The sequence below is a fragment of the Oncorhynchus gorbuscha genome, unplaced genomic scaffold (assembly GCF_021184085.1).
Source record: "Oncorhynchus gorbuscha isolate QuinsamMale2020 ecotype Even-year unplaced genomic scaffold, OgorEven_v1.0 Un_scaffold_2112, whole genome shotgun sequence".
Lineage (NCBI taxonomy): Eukaryota > Metazoa > Chordata > Actinopteri > Salmoniformes > Salmonidae > Oncorhynchus > Oncorhynchus gorbuscha.
Genome location: NW_025746704.1, coordinates 47,759 through 61,705, shown reverse-complemented (window position 1 = coordinate 61,705; position 13,947 = coordinate 47,759). Strand labels below are relative to the sequence as shown.

General features: G+C 42.7%; 1 pseudogene; it reads left to right on the top strand.

Annotated features, from left to right (window-relative positions):
• The window catches only part of LOC124024996, a 37,557-nt pseudogene extending 26,019 nt beyond the window's left edge, over positions 1-11,538 (top strand).
• Positions 11,539-13,947: the final 2,409 nt, after the last annotated feature.

Here is a 13,947-nt window from a genome sequence, read left to right as displayed (position 1 = left end):
GGCTGAAACAGGACACTGGCTGAAGCATCAATCTGGACACTGGCTGAGGACGGAATGGACACACTGGCTGAGGACAACTGGACACTGGCTGAGGAGCGGGGTCAATCAGGGGACACTGGAAACATCTGGACACTGGCTGACAGCCGAACAGACACTGGCTGAAATCAACAACACACTGGCTGAGGAGCGGGGTCGATCAACACTGGCTGAGGAATGGAAACACTGGCAGGAGCGGGACATCAGGGGACACCAAACAGGGGACACTGGAAACATGACACTGGCTGAGGAGCCAAACAGGGCAATGGCTGAACAACAACACACTGGCTGAGGAATGGAAACGATCAACACTGGCTGAGGAGCCAACACACTGGCTGAGGAGCGGGAAACGATCAGGGCACACTGGCTGAGGAACGGGGTCGATCAGGACACACTGGCTGAGGAGCCAAACAGGAATGGCTGAACATCAATCAACACTGGCAAACGGAATGGAAACAACACTGGCTGAGGACATACCGATCAGGGGACACTGGCTGAGGAGCAACAATCAGGACAACTGGCTGAGGAGCGGGGTCGATGGACACTGGCTGAGGACAACAGGGGACACTGGCTGAGGAGCGGGGTCGATCTGGAAACATCTGAGGACAATCAGGGGACACTGGCTGAAACAGGATGGAAACACTGGCTGAGGACAACAGGGGACACTGGCTGAGGAGCCAAACAGAATGGCTGAAGCGGGATCGATCAGGGGACACTGGCAACATATCAAACACTGGCTGGGGAACATCAATCATGACACTGGCTGAACATCGATCAGGGCACACTGGCTGAGGAGCGGGGTCGATCAGCACACACTACCAAACAGGGGACACTGGCTGAAACATCAACACACAACTGAGGACCAAACAGACACTGGCTGAACATCAACAGGACACTGGCTGAGGAATGGAAACGATCAGGGGACACTGGCTGAGGACCAAACAGGGGACACTGGCTGAACATCAACAACACTGGCTGAAATCAGGGGAACTGGCTGAACATCATCAGGACACAACTGAGGAGCGGGGTATCAGGACACTGGCTGGGGAGCATCAACAGGACACTGGCTGAGGAGCGGGGTCAAGGACACTGGCTGAGGAGCATCAGGGGACACTGGCTGAGGAGCGGGGTCGATCAGGACACTGGCTGAGGACATCGATCAGGACACACTGGCTGAGGAGCGGGGTCGATCAACACTGGCTGAGGAGCGGGGTGGAAACACTGGCAACAACAATCAGGGCATCACTGGCTGAGGAGCGGGTCGATCAGGGCATCACTGGCTGAACATCGACAGGGCATCACTGGCTGAGGAGCGGAATGATCAGGACACAACATCAACAACAAACCAAACGGAATGGAAACATCAACAACAACAACATACCAAACGGAATGGAAACATCAACAACAACAACAACATACCAAACAGAATGGAAACATCAACAACAACAACAACATACCAAACGGAATGGAAACATCAACAACAACAACAACATACCAAACAGAATGGAAACATCAACAACAACAACAACATACCAAACAGAATGGAAACATCAACAACAACAACAACATACCAAACAGAATGGAAACATCAACAACAACAACAACAACAACATACCAAACAGAATGGAAACATCAACAACAACAACAACATACCAAACAGAATGGAAACATCAACAACAACAACATACCAAACAGAATGGAAACATCAACAACAATAACATACCAAACAGAATGGAAACAACAACAACATACCAAACGGAATGGAAACATCAACAACATACCAAACGGAATGGAAACATCAACAACATACCAAACAGAATGGAAACATCAACAAGAACAACAACAACATACCAAACAGAATGGAAACATCAACAACAACAACATACCAAACAGAATGGAAACAACAACAACAACAACAACAACAACATACCAAACAGAATGGAAACATCAACAACAACAACATACCAAACGGAATGGAAACATCAACAACAACATACCAAACAGAATGGAAACATCAACAACAACAACAACATACCAAACAGAATGGAAACATCAACAACAACAACATACCAAACAGAATGGAAACATCAACAACAACATACCAAACGGAATGGAAACATCAACAACATACCAAACAGAATGGAAACATCAACAACATACCAAACGGAATGGAAACATCAACAACAACATACCAAACAGAATGGAAACATCAACAACAACATACCAAACAGAATGGAAACATCAACAACATACCAAACAGAATGGAAACATCAACAACATACCAAACAGAATGGAAACATCAACAACAACAACAACATACCAAACAGAATGGAAACATCAACAACAACAACATACCAAACAGAATGGAAACAACAACAACAACAACATACCAAACAGAATGGAAACATCAACAACAACAACAACAACAACATACCAAACAGAATGGAAACATCAACAACAACAACATACCAAACAGAATGGAAACATCAACAACAACAACATACCAAACAGAATGGAAACATCAACAACAACATACCAAACAGAATGGAAACATCAACAACAACATACCAAACAGAATGGAAACATCAACAACAACATACCAAACAGAATGGAAACATCAACAACAACATACCAAACAGAATGGAAACATCAACAACAACAACATACCAAACAGAATGGAAACATCAACAACAACAACATACCAAACAGAATGGAAACATCAACAACAACAACATACCAAACGGAATGGAAACATCAACAACATACCAAACAGAATGGAAACATCAACAACAACATACCAAACAGAATGGAAACATCAACAACATACCAAACAGAATGGAAACATCAACAACAACATACCAAACAGAATGGAAACATCAACAACAACAACATACCAAACAGAATGGAAACATCAACAACAACAACATACCAAACAGAATGGAAACATCAACAACAACATACCAAACAGAATGGAAACATCAACAACAACATACCAAACAGAATGGAAACATCAACAACAACATACCAAACAGAATGGAAACATCAACAACAACATACCAAACAGAATGGAAACATCAACAACATACCAAACAGAATGGAAACATCAACAACAACAACATACCAAACAGAATGGAAACATCAACAACATACCAAACAGAATGGAAACATCAACAACAACAACATACCAAACAGAATGGAAACATCAACAACATACCAAACAGAATGGAAACATCAACAACATACCAAACAGAATGGAAACATCAACAACAACAACATACCAAACGGAATGGAAACATCAACAACATACCAAATGGAATGGAAACATCAACAACATACCAAACAGAATGGAAACATCAACAACATACCAAACAGAATGGAAACATCAACAACAACAACATACCAAACAGAATGGAAACATCAACAACATACCAAACAGAATGGAAACATCAACAACAACAACATACCAAACAGAATGGAAACATCAACAACAACAGCATACCAAACAGAATGGAAACATCAACAACAACAACATACCAAACGGAATGGAAACATCAACAACATACCAAACGGAATGGAAACAACAACAACAACATACCAAACAGAATGGAAACATCAACAACAACAACATACCAAACAGAATGGAAACATCAACAACACGACCAATGGTAGAGGAGAAAAAATGAAAAAATCAACAGCTCTGGATGTGTCCACAATAGTACCCTATTCCCTTTATAGTGCCCTGCTGTTGAACAAGGCACAAGGGGGAGGATGTGTCCACAATAGTACCCTATTCCCTCTGTAGTGCCCTACTGTTGACAAGGCACAAGGGGGAGGTTGTGTCCAGAATGACCCTATTCCCTTTATAGTGCCAGACAGGCTCTGGTCAAAAGGACTAGGATGCCATGTTGGAGACAACCTCTGCCCCGGAGTCGTCCTGGAAACATCAACAACCCCCGGAACATCCTCTGCCCCCGGAATGGAAACATCAACCCCAACGCCTCTGGCCCCGGAATGGAAACATCCTCAGACGTACCAAACCCCGAATGGCTCCGGAGACGCCCTCTGGCTCCGGAGACGTCCCTGGCAGAGAACGTCCAACATCTGAAACCGGAGACGTCCTCTGGCCCCGGAGACGTCCTCTGGCCCCGAACGTCCTCTGGCCAAGACAGAATGGAAACATCCTCTGGCAACCTCTGGCCCCGGAACGTACCAAACAGAATGGAAACGTCCTCTGGCCCCGGAGAGTATTCAACAGATTCATAGTGTAACCTGAATTGTAGTTACATATTACAACAACATTAAAACTGTAATGGAAACATCAACGGTAGCTGGGATTGCATACTGCTGGAAACCCTTTTTAACCCTTTCTGTAAACTTGGGTGCTTTGGACCATGAAGCATTATCTATAGAATATTGCTTTCAACTCTGGTTCTGAAACTGTGAAATTATAAAGGTTGTCAAGAACATGCTCCAAACACTATGCTGTGAAGCTGGTGAAAGCCTCCAAAGATGGACAGGATATAGACGGCGAACACTCACCTATCTGGAACTGGCTCATGGTTTAAAACAGGATATAGACAACAGGTACTCAAACTGGAACTGGCTCATTGGTTTACTAGAACAGGATATAACAGAATGGTAACACCTGTCTGGAACTGGCTCAGGTACTAGAACAGGAATGGAAACTCACCTGTCTGGAACTGGCTCAGGTTGGTTTACTAGAACAGGATATAGACAGGGAGGTACTCACCTGTCAACAACTCAGGTTGGTTTACTAGAACAGGAATGACAGAAACTCACCTGTCTGGAACTGGCTCATACCAGAACAGATATAGACAAGGTACTCACCTGTCTGGAACTGGCTCAGGTTGGTTTACTAGAACAGGATATAGACAACACTCACCTGTCTGGAACTGACTCAGGTTGGTTTACTAGAACAGGATATAGACAGAGAGGTACTCACCTGTCTGGAACTGGCTCAGGTTGGTTTACTAAACAGGATATGGAAACTCAACTGTCTGGAACTGGCTCAGGTTGGTTTACTAGAACAGGATATAGACAGAGGTACTCACCTGTCTGGAACTGGCTCAGGTTGGTTTACTAGAACAGGATATGACGGCAAGTACACCTATCTGGAACTGGCTCAGGATGGTTTACTAGAACAGGATATAGACAGAGAGGTACTCACCTGTCTGGAACTGGCTCAGGTTGGTTTACTAGAACAGGATATAGACAGAGGTACTGTGTCTGGAACTGGCTCAGGTTGGTTTACTAGAACAGGATATAGACAGAGGTACTCACCTGTCTGGAACTGGCTCAGGGGGAGGTTTACTAGAACAGGATATAGACAGAGAGGTACTCACCTGTCTGGAACTGGCTCAGGTTGGTTTACTAGAACAGGATATAGACAGAGAGGTACTCACCTGTCTGGAACTGACTCAGGTTGGTTTACTAGAACAGGATATAGACAGAGAGGTACTCACCTATCTGGAACTGGCTCAGGTTGGTTTACTAGAACAGGATATAGACAGAGAGTACTCACCTGTCTGGAACTGGCTCAGGTTGGTTTACTAGAACAGGATATAGACAGAGGTACTCACCTGTCTGGAACTGGCTCAGGTTGGTTTACTAGAACAGGATATAGACAGAGAGGTACTCACCTGTCTGGAACTGGCTCAGGTTGGTTTACTAGAACAGGATATAGACAGAGGTACTCACCTGTCTGGAACTGGCTCAGGTTGGTTTACTAGAACAGGATATAGACAGAGAGGTACTCACCTGTCTGGAACTGGCTCAGGTTGGTTTACTAGAACAGGATATAGACAGAGGTACTCACCTGTCTGGAACTGGGTCAGGATGGTTTACTAGAACAGGATATAGACAGAGGTACTCACCTGTCTGGAACTGGCTCAGGTTGGTTTACTAGAACAGGATATAGACAGAGAGCTACTCACCTGTCTGGAACTGGCTCAGGTTGGTTTACTAGAACAGGATATAGACAGAGGTACTCACCTGTCTGGAACTGGCTCAGGTTGGTTTACTAGAACAGGATATAGACAGAGAGGTACTCACCTGTCTGGAACTGGCTCAGGTTGGTTTACTAGAACAGGATATAGACAGATTGTTTCACCTGTCTGGAACTGGCTCAGGTTGGTTTACTAGAACAGGATATAGACAGAGAGCTACTCACCTGGTCTGGAACTGGCTCAGGTTGGTTTACTAGAACAGGATATAGACAGAGAGGTACTCACCTGTCTGGAACTGGCTCAGGTTGGTTTACTAGAACAGGATATAGACAGAGGTACTCACCTGTCTGGAACTGGCTCAGGTTGGTTTACTAGAACAGGATATAGACAGAGGTACTCACCTGTCTGGAACTGGCTCAGGTTGGTTTACTAGAACAGGATATAGACAGAGAGGTACTCACCTGTCTGGAACTGGCTCAGGTTGGTTTACTAGAACAGGATATAGACAGAGAGGTACTCACCTGTCTGGAACTGACTCAGGTTGGTTTACTAGAACAGGATATAGACAGAGAGGTACTCACCTATCTGGAACTGGCTCAGGTTGGTTTACTAGAACAGGATATAGACAGAGAGGTACTCACCTGTCTGGAACTGGCTCAGGTTGGTTTACTAGAACAGGATATAGACAGAGGTACTCACCTGTCTGGAACTGGCTCAGGTTGGTTTACTAGAACAGGATATAGACAGAGAGGTACTCACCTGTCTGGAACTGGCTCAGGTTGGTTTACTAGAACAGGATATAGACAGAGGTACTCACCTGTCTGGAACTGGCTCAGGTTGGTTTACTAGAACAGGATATAGACAGAGAGGTACTCACCTGTCTGGAACTGGCTCAGGTTGGTTTACTAGAACAGGATATAGACAGAGGTACTCACCTGTCTGGAACTGGGTCAGGATGGTTTACTAGAACAGGATATAGACAGAGGTACTCACCTGTCTGGAACTGGCTCAGGTTGGTTTACTAGAACAGGATATAGACAGAGAGGTACTCACCTGTCTGGAACTGGCTCAGGTTGGTTTACTAGAACAGGATATAGACAGAGAGGTACTCACCTGTCTGGAACTGGCTCAGGTTGGTTTACTAGAACAGGATATAGACAGAGAGGTACTCACCTGTCTGGAACTGGCTCAGGTTGGTTTACTAGAACAGGATATAGACAGAGGTACTCACCTGTCTGGAACTGGCTCAGGTTGGTTTACTAGAACAGGATATAGACAGAGAGGTACTCACCTGTCTGGAACTGGCTCAGGTTGGTTTACTAGAACAGGATATAGACAGAGAGGTACTCACCTGTCTGGAACTGAGGTTGGTTTACTAGAACAGGATATAACATACTCACCTGTCTGGAACTGATTGTTTACTAGAACAGGATTAACAGAGAGGTACTCACCTGTCTGGAATGATTGTTTACTACAGTTTAAATATAGAATGATTGTTCTACAGTTTAAATATAGAATGATTGTTCTACAGTTTAAATATAGAATGATTGTTCTACAGTTTAAATATAGAATGATTGTTCTACAGTTTAAAACAGGATATAGACAGAGATTGTTCTACAGTTTAAATATAGGTTGATTGCTCTACAGGATTAAATATAGAATGATTGGTTCTACAGTTTAAATATAGGATGATTGTTCTACAGTTTAAATATAGACAGATGATTGTTCTACCTGTTGGAACTTGTTGGTTTACTAGAACAGGATATGAGACAGAGGTAACCTGTCTGGAACTAGGATGATTGTTCTACAGTTTAAATATAGGGATGATTGTTCTACAGTTTAAATATAGGTATGATTGTTCTACAGTTTAAATATAGACAGAGATTGTTCTGGCTCAGTTTAAATATAGACATGATTGTTCTCACCTGTCTGGAACTGGCTCAGTTTAAATATAGGATATAGATTGTTCTACAGTTTAAATATGGATGATTGTTCTACAGTTTAAATATAGGATGATTGTTCTACTAGTTTAAATATAGACAGATTGTTCTCACCTGTTTAAATATAGGTTGATTGTTCTAGAACAAATATAGACAGAGGTACTCACCTGTCTGGAACTGGCTCATTGTTCTAGAACAGTTTAAATATAGGATGATTGTTCTACAGTTTAAATATAGACAGAGGTGTCTGGAACTTGTGGTTTACTACAGTTTAAATATAGGATGATTGTTCTACAGTTTAAATATAGGATGAGGTTCTACAGTTTGGAACTATTTTCTAGAACAGGATTAAAGAGGTATACCTGTCTGGAACTGATTGGTTTACTACAGTTTAAATATAGGATGATTGTTCTACAGTTTAAATATAGGATGATTGTTCTACAGTTTAAATATAGGATGATTGTTCTACAGTTTAAATATCACCTATCTGGAACTGGCTCAGATTGGTTTCTAGAACAGGATATAGACAGAGAGGTACTCACCTGTTTAAATATAGGATGATTGTTCTACAGTTTAAATATCAGGGATGATTGTTCTACAGTTTAAATATAGGATGATTGTTCTGGCAGTTTTTAAAACAGGATATAGACATGATTGTTCTACAGTTTAAATATAGGATGATTGTTCTACAGTTTAAATATAGGATGATTGTTCTACTAGTTTAAATATAGACAGATGATTGTTCTACAGTTTAAATATAGGATGATTGTTCTACAGTTTAAATATAGTCTGAACTGATTGTTCTAGAACAGGATTAAAGAGAGGTATAGTCTGGAATGATTGTTTACTAGAACAGGATAAATAGAGAATTATTGTCTGGAACTGGCTAGTTTTTAAATATAGATTGTTCTACAGTTTAAATATAGAATGATTGTTCTGTAGTTTTAAATATAGGATGATTGTTCTAGAACAGTTTAAATATAGGATGATTGTTCTACAGTTTAAATATAGGATGATTGTTCTGTAGTTTTAAATATAGGATGATTGTTCTACAGTTTAAATATAGGATGATTGTTCTACAGTTTAAATATAGGATGATTGTTCTACAGTTTAAATATAGGATGATTGTTCTACAGTTTAAATATAGGATGATTGTTCTACAGTTTAAATATAGGATGATTGTTCTACAGTTTAAATATAGGATGATTGTTCTACAGTTTAAATATAGGATGATTGTTCTACAGTTTAAATATAGGATGATTGTTCTACAGTTTAAATATAGGATGATTGTTCTGTAGTTTAAATATAGGATGATTGTTCTACAGTTTAAATATAGAATGATTGTTCTGTAGTTTAAATATAGGATGATTGTTCTACAGTTTAAATATAGGATGATTGTTCTACAGTTTAAATATAGGATGATTGTTCTGTAGTTTTAAATATAGGATGATTGTTCTACAGTTTAAATATAGGATGATTGTTCTACAGTTTAAATATAGGATGATTGATCTGCAGTTTAAATATAGGATGATTGATCTACAGTTTAAATATAGGATGATTGTTCTACAGTTTAAATATAGGATGATTGTTCTACAGTTTAAATATAGGCTGATTGTTCTACAGTTTAAATATAGGATGATTGATCTGCAGTTTAAATATAGGATGATTGATCTACAGTTTAAATATAGGATGATTGTTCTACAGTTTAAATATAGGATGATTGTTCTACAGTTTAAATATAGGATGATTGTTCTACAGTTTAAATATAGGATGATTGTTCTACAGTTTAAATATAGGATGATTGTTCTACAGTTTAAATATAGGATGATTGATCTACAGTTTAAATATAGGATGATTGTTCTACAGTTTAAATATAGGATGATTGTTCTACAGTTTAAATATAGGATGATTGTTCTACAGTTTAAATATAGGATGATTGATCTACAGTTTAAATATAGGATGATTGTTCTACAGTTTAAATATAGGATGATTGATCTACAGTTTAAATATAGGATGATTGTTCTACAGTTTAAATATAGGATGATTGATCTGCAGTTTAAATATAGGATGATTGATCTGCAGTTTTAAATATAGGATGATTGATCTGCAGGTTTCAATGTATTTCCCTTCGTTTTGTTTTTCTTCCAGTTCCATAATGCTAACCAGTTAGCAGCTTGGTGCTTACATCACATCTGCACTCACTACAACAATGTCTGTGCCAACTATCGCAAAGAGATCAAGGCCAAATCTGCAGGTGAGTTATTCGTCCGCTGGTTCTGATCAGCACACAACCAATCACAATCAATGAACGGTGGACACTGAACAGTTTGGTTTTGGAATTCTATTCATGTGTTTCCTGTCAGATACCCTCTTCTCTTGATAATGTCTGCTGCTTTTTGTTATTTCCTTTCCATTTGTGTTTAATGAAGACTTAGAAAACAAGGTGATTGGACTGCCTAACTAAATCAGTGACCTTAATGGATCAATCAAGTCCAAGGGAAGAGTGAAAACCTTCTATGGAATGAGTTTGCCACCTGTGTTCTGTACTGCCCAGTCTGTGGTAGCTACACTACATGTTGTCTGATGGTCTGTCGGTGTTGTGTTTCCCTCCCAGAGAACCAGGAATATTTTGAGAAGCACCGCTGGCCCCCAGTGTGGTACCTGAAGGAGGAGGACCACTACCAGCGGGTGAGGAAGGAGAGGGAGAAAGAGGACGTGGTTCTCAACAAACACCACAGCAGACGACGTTGGTGCTTCTGGAGCACCTCCCCTGCCGTGGCCTGAGAGGTCTGAGAAGGGTCTGCCTAGCCCCAAACTGCCCATGGAATCTGCCTCCTGCCCCGTGCTCCAGCTTCTAACCCTGCACCCCGCAAAGAGGTCCCAACAACACACGCCGTACCAATGTTTTACTGTTAGATCATCTGAGCATCAAAACAGGAAATAACTATCTGACGATGCACTGTCATGTGCCACCCTCTTCTCTTGATGAACTGTCAGGTCCTACCCTCTTCTATTGATGAACTGTCAGGTCCTACCCTCTTCTATTGATGAACTGTCAGGTCCTACCCTCTTCTATTGATGCACTGTCAGGTCCTACCCTCTTCTATTGATGAACTGTCAGGTCCTACCCTCTTCTCTTGATGAACTGTCAGGTCCTACCCTCTTCTCTTGATGAACTGTCAAGTCCTACCCTCTTCTCTTGATGAACTGTCATGTGCCACCCTCTTCTCTTGATGCACTGTCAGGTCCTACCCTCTTCTCTTGATGCACTGTCTGGTCCTACCCTCTTCTCTTGATGAACTGTCAGGTCCTACCCTCTTCTATTGATGATACACTGTCTGGTCCTACCCTCTTCTCTTGATACACTGTCTGGCCCTACCCTCTTCTATTGATGAACTGTCAGGTCCTACCCTCTTCTCTTGACAATACACTGTCTGGTTCTACCCTCTTCTATTGATGAACTGTCAGGCCCTACCCTCTTGATGATGCACTGTCAGGCCCTACCCTCTTCTTTTGATGATACACTGTATGGCCCTACCCTCTTCTTTTGATGATACACTGTCTGGCCCTACCCTCTTCTTTTGATGATACACTGTCTGGCCCTACCCTCTTCTTTTGATGATACACTTTGATGATACACTGTCTGGCCCTACCCTCTTCTTTTGATGATACACTGTCTGGCCCTACCCTCTTCTCTTGATGATACACTGTCAGGCCCTACCCTCTTGACGATACACTGTCAGGACCTACCCTCTTGATAATACACTGTCTGGCCCTACCCTCTTGATGATACACTGTCTGGCCCTACCCTCTTCTCTTGATGATACACTGTCTGGCCCTACCCTCTTCTCTTGATGATACACTGTCAGGCCCTACCCTCTTGATGATACACTGTCTGGCCCTACCCTCTTCTCTTGATGATACACTGTCTGGCCCTACCCTCTTGATAATACACTGTCAGGCCCTACCCTCTTCTCTTGATAATACACTGTCTGGCCCTACCCTCTTGATGATACACTGTCTGGCCCTACCCTCTTCTCTTGATGAACTGTCAGGTCCTACCCTCTTCTCTTGATGCACTGTCAGGTCCTACCCTCTTCTATTGATGCACTGTCAGGTCCTACCCTCTTCTATTGATGCACTGTCAGGTCCTACCCTCTTCTATTGATGCACTGTCAGGTCCTACCCTCTTCTCTTGATGAACTGTCAGGTCCTACCCTCTTCTCTTGATGAACTGTCAGGTCCTACCCTCTTCTCTTGATGAACCTTCAGGTCCTACCCTCTTCTCTTGATGAACTGTCATGTGCCACCCTCTTCTATTGATGATACACTGTCTGGTCCTACCCTCTTCTCTTGATACACTGTCTGGCCCTACCCTCTTCTATTCATGATACACTGTCAGGCCCTACCCTCTTGATGATACACTGTCTGGCCCTACCCTCTTCTCTTGATGATACACTGTCTGGCCCTACCCTCTTGATAATACACTGTCAGGCCCTACCCTCTTCTCTTGATAATACACTGTCTGGCCCTACCCTCTTGATGATACACTGTCTGGCCCTACCCTCTTCTCTTGATGAACTGTCAGGTCCTAACCTCTTCTCTTGATGAACTGTCAGGTCCTACCCTCTTCTCTTGATGAACCTTCAGGTCCTACCCTCTTCTCTTGATGAACTGTCATGTGCCACCCTCTTCTATTGATGATACACTGTCTGGTCCTACCCTCTTCTCTTGATACACTGTCTGGCCCTACCCTCTTCTATTCATGATACACTGTCAGGCCCTACCCTCTTGATGATACACTGTCTGGCCCTACCCTCTTCTCTTGATGATACACTGTCTGGCCCTACCCTCTTGATAATACACTGTCAGGCCCTACCCTCTTCTCTTGATAATACACTGTCTGGCCCTACACTCTTGATGATACACTGTCTGGCCCTACCCTCTTCTCTTGATGAACTGTCAGGTCCTAACCTCTTCTCTTGATGAACTGTCAGGTCCTACCCTCTTCTATTGATGAACTGTCAGGTCCTACCCTCTTCTATTGATGCACTGTCAGGTCCTACCCTCTTCTATTGATGAACTGTCAGGTCCTACCCTCTTCTATTGATGAACTGTCAGGTCCTACCCTCTTCTATTGATGCACTGTCAGGTCCTACCCTCTTCTATTGATGAACTGTCAGGTCCTACCCTCTTCTATTGATGAACTGTCAGGTCCTACCCTCTTCTCTTGATGAACTGTCAGGTCCTACCCTCTTCTCTTGATGAACTGTCAGGTCCTACCCTCTTCTCTTGATGCACTGTCAAGTCCTACCCTCTTCTCTTGATGAACTGTCATGTGCCACCCTCTTCTCTTGATGCACTGTCAGGTCCTACCCTCTTCTCTTGATGCACTGTCTGGTCCTACCCTCTTCTCTTGATGAACTGTCAGGTCCTACCCTCTTCTATTGATGATACACTGTCTGGTCCTACCCTCTTCTCTTGATACACTGTCTGGCCCTACCCTCTTCTATTGATGAACTGTCAGGTCCTACCCTCTTCTCTTGACAATACACTGTCTGGTTCTACCCTCTTCTATTGATGAACTGTCAGGCCCTACCCTCTTGATGATGCACTGTCAGGCCCTACCCTCTTGATGATGCACTGTCAGGCCCTACCCTCTTGATGATGCACTGTCAGGCCCTACCCTCTTCTTTTGATGATACACTGTCTGGCCCTACCCTCTTCTTTTGATGATACACTGTCTGGCCCTACCCTCTTCTTTTGATGATACACTGTCTGGCCCTACCCTCTTCTTTTGATGATACACTGTCTGGCCCTACCCTCTTCTCTTGATGATACACTGTCAGGCCCTACCCTCTTGACGATACACTGTCAGGACCTACCCTTGATAATAATACACTGTCTGGCCCTACCCTCTTGATGATACACTGTCTGGCCCTACCCTCTTCTCTTGATGATACACTGTCTGGCCCTACCCTCTTCTCTTGATGATACACTGTCAG